The following is a 13,941-nucleotide window of genomic DNA, read 5'->3' on the forward strand; positions in this document are numbered from 1 at the left end:
TTTAAGCTCTTGAGTTTTTAATTCCACATCTGTAAAATAAGAAGTTTGAACTGAAGATGATCTTTTAAAGCTCCTTACAGTTCTGATGACATTCTATAATTCTATAATTTTTTAAGTCTTTTCCAGCTGTAACATTTTATACTTCTGATTGTAAAGTCTTTTGAAGCTTCAACATTGTGTAATCTGGAGAAGAGAGAAGAACAGAAGAGAGGAGAGGAGAAGACAAGAAAAATAAGGAGAAGATGGGAAAGAAGAGGAGAATAAATAAATGTGGGAAACGATTCTATAAGGAGGCAAGGGGAAGATTGTAATTAATTTCAGACCCACAAAACTGTTATTAATACTATTCTTATTAGCATTAATAATTATTATATATATAATTCTTAAAGTTTTAAAGTACTTTGCATATTTTATCTCATTGGATCCTCACAGGACTGAGGTGCAGAATAAATTAACCCTCTAATCCTCATGGAAGACAAAGAATTTCAAATACCATGAAAACTTCCCATTAGCCACAGGCATGCTAATTCCAACTGGGGCACTTCTCAGATTATTTTCTGGCACTAGTGGGTTCTGGGGACCAGGGAATAGATGCCCTGCCTCTTTGGAAAATACATAATGAAATTAGTTGCCCATCTTCACCTGGCTCAGCCAGAATGGGTCCCAAAAAACCTGTAAAACTGTTAAAGGAAAAGAAAAAGCTCTGAAGGAATGAACTTGCAGAGATTTCTTGGCATCAAGCACTGAGCTGGGGTAGGGAATGGGGATGCAGGGATCACCACAGGGGTGCATGGGGTTGCCTGGTAACCTAGCCAAGCATTCTCAGCAGCTTTGAATGGCCCAAATGGGCTTTGTCCCATGACAATCCCTGACTGTTGGTGAATGGCTCTCCCAGTGGAAACAAAGACCTGAGGCCCCAGCCAACTCGGCCAGCTCACAGATCCCTGCCTTCCCCCACTCCTTTGTTACACATTTTTCTAAACTTAAAACCTCACCAGCTCTAAAGGAGAAATTCTTCTCCAAAGAAAATTACTTGGTTTTATTTTTAAGGATCCAAATTTCTAATGGCTAAACCTTCCTCATCTCCATTCCCCCATAACAGCATAGTGGGGCTAGGAGTAAGAAAAACTAGTTCCAAAAGTAGTTGCTACTAATTTGACTGATATGAGGCAAATACCTTCACATCTCTGGGCCTCAGTTTGCTCATCTGTAAACTGAGAAGATTCGATTAGATGATCAGTGCTAGGTTCTATGGTCTGAAGCATATAGAGTTAATCACTGCCTTTGTGAAATTATTTGAGGGGTGCTAGAAAGTCATCTTGCCATAGAATTTTTTGCTGGTCTACCAAGGTATCACAAATTTCACCATTAAGCACAACATCTCTAAGAGTTCCCTATTAAAATGCAAACTTGAGAAAGAATCACTCTGTGAAAACAGGGCACTGAAGCAATGGCACAGGGGATTTTATATTTGGATTTAGAAGAGTTGGGGCAAAAAAGAGAGAAAGGCAGGGAAAGGATTGTTATTAAACTTGAAGAAATGTCCTGGGGATGGTTAGCGGGGGAGGGGGGGAGAAGAGAGAAACATTGCATTTGTAGAGCCATGAGGTCACCCAACAACTACAAGGTAAGTCAGATGTGTAGGGTAAAGAAAACAAAAATAAAAACCCCTCTTTGTTTCATAGTCTGACAGGAGGAGCCTGGTTGCTAATTTCCTTGGACCCAAACACTTTCTCACTCCCTTTCAGATCATGAGAAATGTGATACCTACATAGAGCCACGCCTCTATACAATCTCAATTGAGGGTCCTCAGATCTCAAGTCTGTTGCCTAATGATAGTTGGAGTCTCACTCCAAGGGTGTGAATGGTAAATGAAAAATCAATTCTCAAAAAAAAAAAGTATATAAAACACACTTTTAAGTTTAATCTAAATTATAAAAAGTTTAGACCATCAACAAAACAATAAATCAAATCTCAATTTGTTGCATTTGCCAATTTCTGAAAAGTAAATGCTCACTCTAAAAATGTAACCATCCATTCAAGAGCTGATATGAGCTGGCTCTTGCCTCCTTTCTACCCACCTTAATATGGTATCAACTGATGAACATTCCTGAAACCTAATCTTAATCATGTTATTCCTCTGCTCATTGACTCCCCACTATATACTAGATAAATTTAAACTTCCATATCTAGTTGAGTATTCAAAAATCTATAATCTGACTCCAGTCAACCTTTCCAACTTTTTTTCATCTTTCTATGCTAATAATATTTGGTTTCCTAAATACTCTGTCCCCGTACCTGTCTGCTTCTCATGCACGAAAATGTTGGGCTAAACATAATCTTACCAATACAGTTATTCAGAAGTAGTAAATGGCTACAGAACACATTTAAAACAGTGATTAGTGAGAACACAGCTTCAACAAAAATATGATTCTTTTTTGACAAAAGCTACCAGAAAAATGCTTTATATATGCCATCCAAGATTTCAGCAAAGTGACTTTAATTGTTCATTTTTACAAAGTCTCTCATGCTATCCCTATAAACTAGTTGTTGAAATTTAGGAGGAAAAAAAGATAAGCATGTTACTCTCCTTCTCAGGAATCCAGTGGCTCCCTATCACCTATAGGATCAAATACAAAATCTTGTGGTTAGTGTTCAAAGCCTTTTAAAACCTACTACCATGACCACAACCACCTTTCTAGTCTTCTTACACCTTACTCTCCATCACACATTCTTCCATACAATGGCTTTCTCACTTTTCCAAATAAGATACTTAATCTTTCTCTAATTTGGGTACTCTCTTTGGCTATCCCTCATTCCTGGAACATTCTCCCTCCTGAATTACACCCACTCACTTCTCTGGCTTTCTTTAAATTTTAACTAAAATCCCATGTTCCATAGGAAGCTCCTCCCAATCTCTCTTAAGTTCAAGTGTCTCGTGTTAATTTTTTTCCTATTTATCTTGTTCATTTTAATTTGTATATATTTGTTTACATGTTATCTCCTCCATAAGATTTTAAGTTCCTTGAGGACAAGGATTTTTTTTTACCTTTTTTTTTTAATATCTCCATTGCTTAGCACAGCACCCAGAATATAGTATTATTTATTGATTTATTGATTAATTACATTAAATGGGTTCAGAAGCTGTGGAATGGCCAGACTCAAAAGAATGGTTATTAAAGATTCACTATCAACTAATAAAGTCTTTAGTGAAGTTCTTTAGATATCTTCTCTAGACTTGGAGCTTCTTAAACATTTTTATAAATCACTTGAATAAAGGTACTAAATAATATGCAGTTGCAGCAAGGTGCAGAAAAGCTGAGAGAGAGAATTATAAATATCTTGGACCACAGGGTCAGAATCCAAAGCAACAAATATTAGGTAAATCTAATTTTTTGTTATTGACTCATTTTTAAGTCATTCCTGATTCTTTGTGACTCCATTTGGGGTTTTCTTGGCAGAAATACTGGGGTGACAGCATTTCCTTCTCCAGCTCATTTTACTGATGAGGAACTGAGGTAAACTTTTCCAATGAGAAATTTTACAGATAAGTTTTAAGTTCTAGCCCATTAATGACTTTGGAAGTTGCCTCTTGGCAAGTGAGAAGAAGGGAATGGAAAAGGCATTTATACAGTACCTACTACATGCCAGGTATTGTGTTGTTCTTTAGTCATTTTAGTTGTGTCCAACTCTTTGTGACCCCATTTGAGATTTTATTGGCAAAGATACTGGAGTGGTTTGTTATATCCTTTTCCAGCTCATTTTATGAATGAGGAAACTGAGATAAACACGGTTAAATGACTTGCCTAAGATCATACAACTTAGTAAGTGTCTGAGACCAAATTTGAACTCATAAAGATGAGTTATTTCTGACTTCAGGCCCAGCACTCCAACACTGTATCACCTAGCCACCCTGTCAGACATACTAAGTGCCTTTTCAGAAATATCTCGTTTGAAATGTTAAAACGAATGTTTTCTGACTAATGGGCTTTTCATTTTTGATTACTTTATTAATATTATTATTATTATTATAGCAATTAATTCACACTATAGTAGATGCCAATGTCATCACTGTTGTTTATTTTCCATTTTTTATTTTCAATAGCTTATTTGAATAATTTAATATAGTATCTTTTCTCATTACTATTTTTTATCTTGTTTCTTATTATTTCTGATCTTATTTCTGACAAATCAATGGTCTATGCATAAACAGATGACTTAGGAATAATAAGCATGTCCCTAATAAGTCCTTTCTTGTCTATTAAAATGTCATCAAATTCATTCTTAGTGATAATATTTGTGTCTATAATAAATCCTTTCTTTTCCATTAAAATGTCATCAAATTCATTCTTAGTGATCATATTAGATACTGTCACATCTAGCACCTTTCAATTCTATCTCTAAAGAAAGTGCTCATGATATAGAGGCATGAGGAAAAACCTACAAGTTTTTGCCTTCTCTCATCATTTTCTTTTTTAATAGTATTTTTTTCTAATTACATGTAAAGATAATTTTTAACATTCATTTTTTAAAAAGTTGGGTTCCAAGTTTTCTTCCCATCTCCTTCACCTCCCCCAGCTCAAGACAATAAGCAATTTGACATAGGTTATATTTATCATGTTGTAAAAGAAGAAATAAAACAAAAAAAAGGGAAAAAATAAAGAGAAAATACTATGTTTTGATCTGCATTCATACTTTATCAATTCTCTCTTTGTATATGGATAGCATTTTTCATCATCTCATTATCTTGTCCAGTAATTTGATTTGGAGAGTCTTATCAGACTTTTCATAGGATTTCTTTACCACTTCATCCTGAGCAACTAATATTGATATATTAGGTTTTTTTGTAAATGTTTTTCATTAATACTATAATATTTGATGAGCAAATGTACCATGAAATAATATTTCTTTGTAGCTTTGGGGCATATTATCACTTATTCTTCTTACTCTTTTCTTTGTCTTTCAAAAGAGTTCCTATAAAGCATTCCTTTTATTTAGCTACAATTTCCTTTTCCTAGAGTTTTGTTTATGGTAAGAATGTTGAGTCATATGATTCATCTCCTTCAGCAATAGGAATACTTATTGGATTTGACATGTAGAACACCAACAGTGAGAATCTGAAAATTATGATTCTTAATTCCCACTGTCCCCTTCCTCACCATTGTGCCATTATTATAGTAGAAGCAAAGGGGGATATTATAGTACCAAGAGTTATTTTTTTATTTTTTTCCCCATTTCAGGGTGGACATGGCCAAAAAAGTTTTTTCACCAAATGGCTGGACTAGTTGTATTTTGTATTTTGTTTCTCCATGATTAAGAAGGCTGGTCTTCAGTTCCTATTGCCTTACTCAAAGGCTAGCATGAGATATCTTGCCATACCTTGTGCTCCACTAGCACAACCTTCAAAAATCCAGATTTACTTACATACCACAATGAAGCTTGAGACTAGGACTTCTGTGAAGGATTTGATAAAATGAAGAAAAGTCAATTAATAAATATTTATTAAGTGCCAAGCACTAGCAATCCAAAGAGACTAACGACAGCCCCTGCCCTCAAGAAGCTTACAATGAAATGAGGGAGAACACAAGCAAACAAATATGTAAAAGCAAGTTATGTATAAGATAAACAGTAAGTAATTAAAAGAGGGAAAGTATTATAATTAAGAGAGATTAGAAAAGCCTTCTTGTAGAAAAAATTTTAATTTAGATTTGAAGGAAGCCAGAGAAGTCAATAGGAGGAGTTAAAGAGAGAGTGAATTCCAGACATGGCGGATAACCAGGGAAAATGCCCAGACCTGAAAAAAAGAATGTCATATTCGTGGAACAGTCAAAAGACCAGTTCATTGGCTATAAGAATATATGGTGAGAAGTACAATAGAAGAACAGTAGTTGAGAGTGGTAGGTATGGGTTGACTAGGTTATGAAGAGCTTTGAATGCCAAGCAAAAGGTTTTCTATTTGATCCTGGAAGTGAGAGGAAGCCAATGGAGTTTATTGAGTAGGGAGATAAAGGTGACTTGATTGAAACTGCAGTTCAGGAAAACCACATTTAACAAATGAACAGATTGTACTGGGGAGAGACTTGAAGCAAGTTGATTGAAATAATCCAGATGTGAGGTAATGAGGGCTGCACCAAGCTGGTAACAATTTCAGAGGAAAGAAGAAGGTATATTCAAAAGATGCTGTGGAGGTGAAGTTGATTTGCCACAAATAGGATTGAGGATAGGAGGGGAAAGGTGTTGGAATCCTTACTAACTGCTAACTAATTAGAGTTGATCTAATCTTACAAGAAGATGCTTTGGGCAGAACCTGAAACAAGGTACTAAGTAGAACTAATTAATACAAGGCTTGTGTTCACACCTTTACTCATTGGAGTTCAATGAGTTCACACCTCCCTTGAAGCTTTTTGGGACAGAGAGCACTATGGGAGAAAACCCACAATCCCTCTCTTGAGCATAAATAGAGCTTCAATGGGCCAGTCGAGGGAGTTCTTCAGAGTGAAGAAGCTACAAGCCGAGATTTCAGAGATTCATTCCATCTCTGTGCTGGTTGGAGGCAGAAGAAAGCAGAGGCAGAGGCTGAAGGACCAGACCTTTGGATTTGGCGACATTCGGAGGGAGCTCTTGGAACCAAGCAGAGAGATAGGCCTCTAAGCTAACCGGGCTATATTGGAGATAATAAAAGATCTGAACTTTTATCACCTGGCTGCGTTTTGAGAAGAAAAAGCTCACCACATTTTGGCGCCCGAACAGAAAGGAAGGGATGAGAGAGAATAAGAAGCTGAGTTATGAGCCTGAGGAACTGAGAGCATGATGTTGTCCAAGGGGTGAGGGTGAAGGTTTAGGAGGAAAGATAATGAGTTCAATTTTAAACACACTGAGTTTAAGATGTCTACTGGACATCTTCTCTGAGATGTCTAAAAGGTGGTTGGAGATTTAAGATTGGAGATCAGCAGAAGAGGTTATATCAATAAAAGCAGAACTGAGAATTATCAGTCTTGAGATGGTAATTAAAATCAATCAGAACTAGTGAGACCCCCAGGTTAAGTAGTATAAAGAGAGAAGAGATGATGGTCCAAACCAGAACCCTGTGGGACACCCATAAATAGAAGCATGACATGGATGATGACCCAGAAAGGAAATTGAGAAGTGGTGATCTAATAGAACCAAATTTGATTATAGGAAATTTGAAAGCTTTTATATAAATATGATCAATATAGTCAGAAATAAAAGGAAAATTATTGACTAAGAAATCTTTGCAGAAAATTTGTCTGATAAAAGGTCTAAAAAAACAGTTTATTCTCTTCCCATTTTCAGGAAATACTAAAATGCTCACCTTATGAACTTAGCTTCCCAGACTGTTTTATTACCACAGTTAAAGCAACCATAATGTGCCCAGATAATCTTGAATGGCATCTTTAAGATACCTCTAGGATACCTATGGTGGGAACTTCCCAGACTTTTATTAAGCTCTGATAGGAACCAAGTTTTCCCAGAATATCTTTAAGACAATTACAATATCTGGAAATACATCCTTTATCTCCCCAACTTTTTCTTTGTACTTCCCTTTGTCCCCTGAGAAGATCCCAAGGTTATATTTCCCCTATAAAAGATGTGCTTATAATGAAGACTTTTGCTAAGCCCTTTTTAGGACAAAGTCCATTATGAGGTCTTCTCTCCCTCTGGTTAGTCTGCTAAACTCCTCTATGGATTTAACCTGCTAGTCAATGGCACACTCATACCTCATGCCATATTCCTTTAATGGCTTCTTCTAAACCCTTTTCCTCACTAACTCTAATATTCTCTCAAACTCAAGATTTCTGACTCTTCATCCTGTTATTCTTTCTTCTACACTGTAAAAGAGAGGAAAAATTCAGAAAATAGATCATTTAATCAGAAAATATCCTTTCCAACATTCAGGATTGGAAAGGATATTTTCTGATCAAATGATCTATCCTTTCCAACATCCTGAATGTCTAGTCTTGTGGCCTCCTGAACATTTTGCAGGGATGGCAAATTTCTGAGGCAATCCATTCTATTTTTGAGCAACTCTGAGTTAATAAACTATCCTATGCAATTTAGTAGTTAGGTAATTATATACTGTCTGGTATTGTTTGCTATTGTTTCAGAGTATTAACCTTGTCTCCAGAATTATAATGAATTCCTTAAACATTGTTCAGTACAAGGATGGGCAGAGTAAGTACTGAGTATGATGACTGACTGAGGAGGTGGGGTGTGGAGCTATGGGCAAAGGCATAAGAGTGTGGGTAACACAAACACACACACACACACACACACACACACAGTATCAATTATGCAGCTGTGTTTATGCAGATGCTGGAGGAGCTGTTTAGGACAGTCAGCAAAAGGGAAAGAGATTTCTGAGAAGTCATATAATACACCCCTTTGCCTTCATACAGGCACTGATCTAAACTATCCCAGTCCAGTCTCAATTATTTAATTAGTTTCCCTAACTCTAGTCTCTCCTTTCCTGTCCCACAACTCCCATTTATCTTTTACACAGCTGCCAAAAATAAAATAATACTTTACAGACCTGAACATTCAATTCAACATTTATCAAATATCTATAATGTATAAAACCCTCTGCTAAATGCTGGAGGCAGAAACAGAAATGAGATAGTCTATTCCTTCAAGAAAGCTTTTATTCTACTAGGGGACACAACAAGTATTCAATTTTGTATATTGAAAAGGAGAAAATCCCCTAGAAATTGAGGAAGGAAGAATCAGGAGAACCTTCACAGAGTTGAAATCTATGCTAAACCTTGAAGGAAGGTAAGGATTTGCAAGATAGAAATGGCAAGCAGGTCCTTTTAGGCATGGCTTGTTTGGAGATCTGGAAGTGAAGGGGTAGCCAGTTGAGTTTAGAGGACAGATAATAGTTGTTTAACATGAGTATAAAGCATCTAAAAGGAAGTGAAGGAAAAAGAAGGGATGTGAGAGTAGGCAAAAAAAATGTCTAAAGAAAGACTGGGAATCAGATTCCAAAAGATCAAAGATACCAGCTTAAGGAGCTAGGATTTTATCCCAAAGTTTATGGGAGAATTCCTGAAGTGTTTCAAGAAAGGGAGTAACATTTTCTATTCCTCAGGAAGATTATTTGGCCAATTGTATGGAAGATAGATGGTAGAGGAGAAAGACCAAAATAGGAGGTTATTACAATAATCCAGGTGAGAAGCTGTAATTAGGGGAGTGGCTGAGTAGAGAAAAGGAGATGAAAGTGAGAAATTCCAGGGAAGAGGAATCAATCAGCCTTGGGCATTGAATGTGATACATGATTAAGAAAGAAAGTCATAGATCATTCAATCTACCAGCATTTATTGAGTAACAACTCTGTGTCAAGCACTGTTCTGGACACTAGATAAGTATGAGGTTACAAATTATTGATGATTGGAAAGATATTGTTTCCCTCATCCCAAATAGAAAGAGGAAAGCTTGGAGAAGGGGGAAGAGATTCAGGAGGGAAAGATATATTTTGAACATTGAATCTGAGATGCCAATACAGATGTGGATGTTCAAGTGCAATGGGAGATATAAGACTGAAGTTCAGGAGTATAATTAGAGCAAGCTCTACAAAGCAGGAGAATATACTACATCCAGATGATCATTGAATTCATGGAAACTTATGAGATCATCTAGAACAAAAAATGGATGGACAATGGATAGACTCTCTAGCTGCTACATGTGGCCCTAAATACTCCTGAATAAGCAAGAACCAAATTAAAATGCACCTGGGAAATATTTAATAAAACAAATAAGAATGCAATAAAAATAATATTACATTAAAAAAAACTAAATATGTAGTCATTAGGATTCTTAAGTACATATTAATGACCCCTGTTTCTATTTGACTTTGATACTAAGGATCTAGAGAGTCAGAGAGAAGGAAAACGGGCCCAAGACAAAGACTTTGGGGATACCCAAGTTTTTTAGGTGGGATATTTATGAAAATCCAGGACAGGCTCCTGAAAAGGAATATTAGACAAAAAATGAACCAGGATAACAAAGAATTAAAAATGGAAAGTATGTCCATCCGTTAAGGAATGGATGAACAAGTTGTGGTATATGATTGTGTGGAATATTACTATGCTATAAGAAATGACAAGCAAGATAATTTCAGAAAAACCTGGGAAGATTTATATGAAATGGTGCAAAGCAAAGCAAATAGAACCAGGAGAACATTGTACACAAACAGCTACTAACAGCAATATTCCATAATCAGCTGTAAAATGACAGCTACTTTCAGCAATATAATGATCCAGAACAATTCCAGGAGTCATGATGAAAAATACTATCCACCTTCAGAAAAAGAACTGATGAAATCTGAATGCAAATTGAAGCATAAGTTTTTGACTTTCTTTATTTTTCTTGCCTTTTTTTGTAATATAGTTATTGTGGAAATATATTCTGTATGATTTCATATGCATAATTGATATATCGTTTGTCTTTTCATTGAACTCCAGTGATTCTTTATTATTTCTAGGATTCAATAGAAACTCCCATTTGTCAGATGAGGCTATTTCTAATAGTGTTCTTCAAATACCTTACTTCCCTCCATGCACTCATTCTAAGATTCAATTATTCCTCAAAAATGGTACTCCTATCTCTGGATCCCCATACCTAGATTGATCTCCTACCTCACCTTCACCTTCTTTTCCCTGGCTTCCTTCAAAATTACACTCAAATCTCATCATTAGCAAAAGGTCTTGCCCTGTCCTAATTGTTAGTATCTTCACCTTTCAGAGTACTTTCCATCTACTCCATACAGATCTAATACATACCTAGTTATTTCCACATCGTTTCCCCTATTAAAAAAATGGTCCTTTGAGGTGAGGCACAGTGATATAAACTTATATAGAACATGCTACTGAGAAAGGCTGAATCTGATAAGTAGATTGAGCTCAAGAGTTATGAAGAACAGTAGGACTAAAATCTATTGAGTGTCCACCCTGAATCGGGTACAATAAATGAGTGAAAGCAACTAAACAAAAAAACCAAGTTCTCATTATTAGCTATCTCCTTACCTCACTGTCTGCACTTGGTAGCCTCTGGATAGAATTTCTTTTGATCTGTCCTTCCTCACTTAAGACAACAACAATGCAAAATATTTGCATCCCTACTGATTTATGGCCTTATATATTATTCTAGCCTTTATGAGGTTGTAAAAGAGACTGTCACTAAAGCAAAAAGCTAAGAAACTCAAAATAATTTTTTTTTTCCTGTCAGGTCCAGTTAATTTAGCACAAGGAAAAAAACCTCTATTCAAGGATAACAAACTGACCTTAATCCTGGCCACAGGTCAAAGCCTAATCCAATCCCCTATCTCCAAGACAGGCTATTGCTTAATCATTCCATCTTTCTCTTCTTTTTTGTCTTAAGGCATCAAAATTAACCCCCCTTTCTCACAATTATAAATAATTATATTTCAAAGGTGATGCTAAGCAAGAACACAAGCCCTCATAGTTTCTTCCTGGTAATAACCCAGGAGACTCATGACCAATTCTCTCTCATCTCAGCCTCTCCAGTCATAAAAAACAGGACAAACAGCTCTTACAGGCATCCTCTGGAGTCTTGCCTGGACAGTTTGGAAAAGGTCTAGAAATGCCTGTGGGAGGAATTATGTACAAGTGCTAAGCCTAATTAGCACAAAGCACTGCCAGCTATTTAAAGGGATGATTGTCTTAATCAGCTGGAAAAGACCTTCATTTGTACTAGGCACAATTTATAGGCCTAATTAGCATAGCCATGAACTCTTTGGTCCTGGTCCTTTGGAGAAAATGACTCAGTTCTCATTTCTTAATCTTTGCATTAGTAAAGTCAGCACATGAACTGGACTCAAATGCTCACACGGAAAACACCCAACTACTGAAGTCAGTGGCCTTGGTAATATTAGTGTCTTATGCTTCCCTAGGTCTTAGTTATTCTCCAGGAGTCCATCCATCTTTACTTGGCCCAGACAGGGTGCTAATGATAGAAGCCAATCTTCTGGGTCTAATCCTGTCTAAGAAGCTTTGCTCTCTCTCCATGATCATAAATTTCATCCCCAATTGGACCAAATGTTAAAAGGGAGCAAGTAGAGAGATTGTAGAGGAATTGGGGTAGAGATGAATTACCCATCTCTACTACCTGGGATAAAAATCTCTCAGAGAAGATTTCTGTTGAGTAATGTCATCTTTTAATAGCTGTTAACACATGTTATTAATTTTCCAAGACTGTTCCTCAAGACAACTCTATTAGGTAGCTCATGAAAGTATCACTATTCCACAAAATTATCCCAGAGAACCTCAGGACCAGAAATGACCTCAGTGGCAATTAGCCATAGGTTTCCTAAAGAATCATTATCCCCTCTTTAATATTCTCAACAGATGATTCTTAACTTAAAGACTACTACTCACTACTTACTACTTAAAGACATCCACCTTTAAACAGCTCTGATTATTGAACATTTTCTGTAAGCAAAAATTTGCTTTCTTTTCATTTCCCCTGTTGCTTTTATGTTCTGTCCTTTGGGAAAAAGAAAAGTAAATTACATCTCTCTTCTAATGATATATCCCTTTAGATATTTGAAGACTACTCTCATATTCCTCACTCTGGTTCTTAACAAATCTTCTTTTTATTAGGTTGCACACTCTCGGTTCCCTTATTTCTTTTATAACACTCTCTAGGCTTTGTATCATTCTAATCACTCCTCTCTGCATGAGCTCCAATTTGTTAGTATCCTTTCTAAAATAGAATAATAAAATGAAAAAATAAAACAATATTCCATTCTGTTATGCTCAGTATGCCACATATGCTCTGACCACAGCAGAGCAGAGGAGTTTTATCACTTTTCTTGTTTTGAATCTGTAATGTCCAGGCTAGCTCTCTGGAGGATCTTGGGACTAGCCTTGATCTTAGTGGAGGAGTGCAGGAGGCAGGAGAGCCACCAGGAGAATAGTCAAAGATGGAATGTCTCATTTCCAGTCCTCTCAGCCCTTAAATTCCTCAGTATGATTACATCATTTCAGTACACTATGTATTTGTGAACTAGAGAGCCATTACATCACTATGCTAAATACTAAGTATATGTGAACTAGAGAACCATCATCTCATTAATCACACTGAGTTAACACCCTGCTGTAAGTATCTTTGCTTCAAATATACTTTTCTCAGAGTTCCCCCAATACTGTGGTCCTCTACATGAGTCCATTTTACAGATTAAAACAAACAAACAAACTCAGGGATAACAAGGTTCTCAAGTGGTGCCTACTGATTATCACACCTGAGTATGAACCTCCACTCTAAGTCCAGTACTTCCCTCTAGTATACTATGTTTCCTCTATAGCAGAAGAGTCAAATATTAAATCTTGACTGCTTGAGTTCTGAACCAGATTAAAATAAAATACTTACAAAAATAAATAAAAATATAATAAAACAAAAGTAATGTTAATGTGTGGTTTTCTAAGTCAATAATTCCTCTGGCGGAAATTTTTATGCACAATTTCAATTTGAATTCAATACACTGTTCAACAGAAAGCAGGTATCTGAACACATTCTTTAATTCCTTCTCTATCATTAACAAACCTTGCAGACAACCTCATGTCTACAGTCCTGGAGGCAATAATTATTTCCAGAGAGGCAGTCATCCCACCAGTTCTCAGTTATATATACCAGAGAGATGGTTATCTGAAAATGAAGCATCATCCAAAATTCTCCATGGAGGCAACAGCTGATATTCCTCATCAGCCAGGACACACTCTTCCCCAAATTTCCCTCCTCTTCTCTCAAGGAGCTCTAGTTTCCCCTGAGGAAGGTGTCTATCAGGGGAATGGCCTTAAGCAAGCCTCAAACAACTCACAGAACCAAATATGGAACTAAACTGGAAGGATCTTAGAATCAGATGAAGCACTCTGCTTAAATGAGACCAGGTGAAGTTTTCTCAATCTA

At 36.4% G+C, this 13,941-nt stretch overlaps 1 protein-coding gene across 2 annotated transcripts in view; it reads right to left on the reverse strand.

The window, feature by feature from the left end:
* The window catches only part of HHIPL1 (HHIP like 1), a 96,520-nt gene that overhangs the window by 34,231 nt on the left and 48,348 nt on the right, over positions 1-13,941 (reverse strand). The gene's annotated exons all lie outside the window — the stretch shown is intronic.

This window comes from Antechinus flavipes, chromosome 2, assembly GCF_016432865.1.
Source record: "Antechinus flavipes isolate AdamAnt ecotype Samford, QLD, Australia chromosome 2, AdamAnt_v2, whole genome shotgun sequence".
NCBI classification, from domain to species: Eukaryota; Metazoa; Chordata; class Mammalia; order Dasyuromorphia; family Dasyuridae; genus Antechinus; species Antechinus flavipes.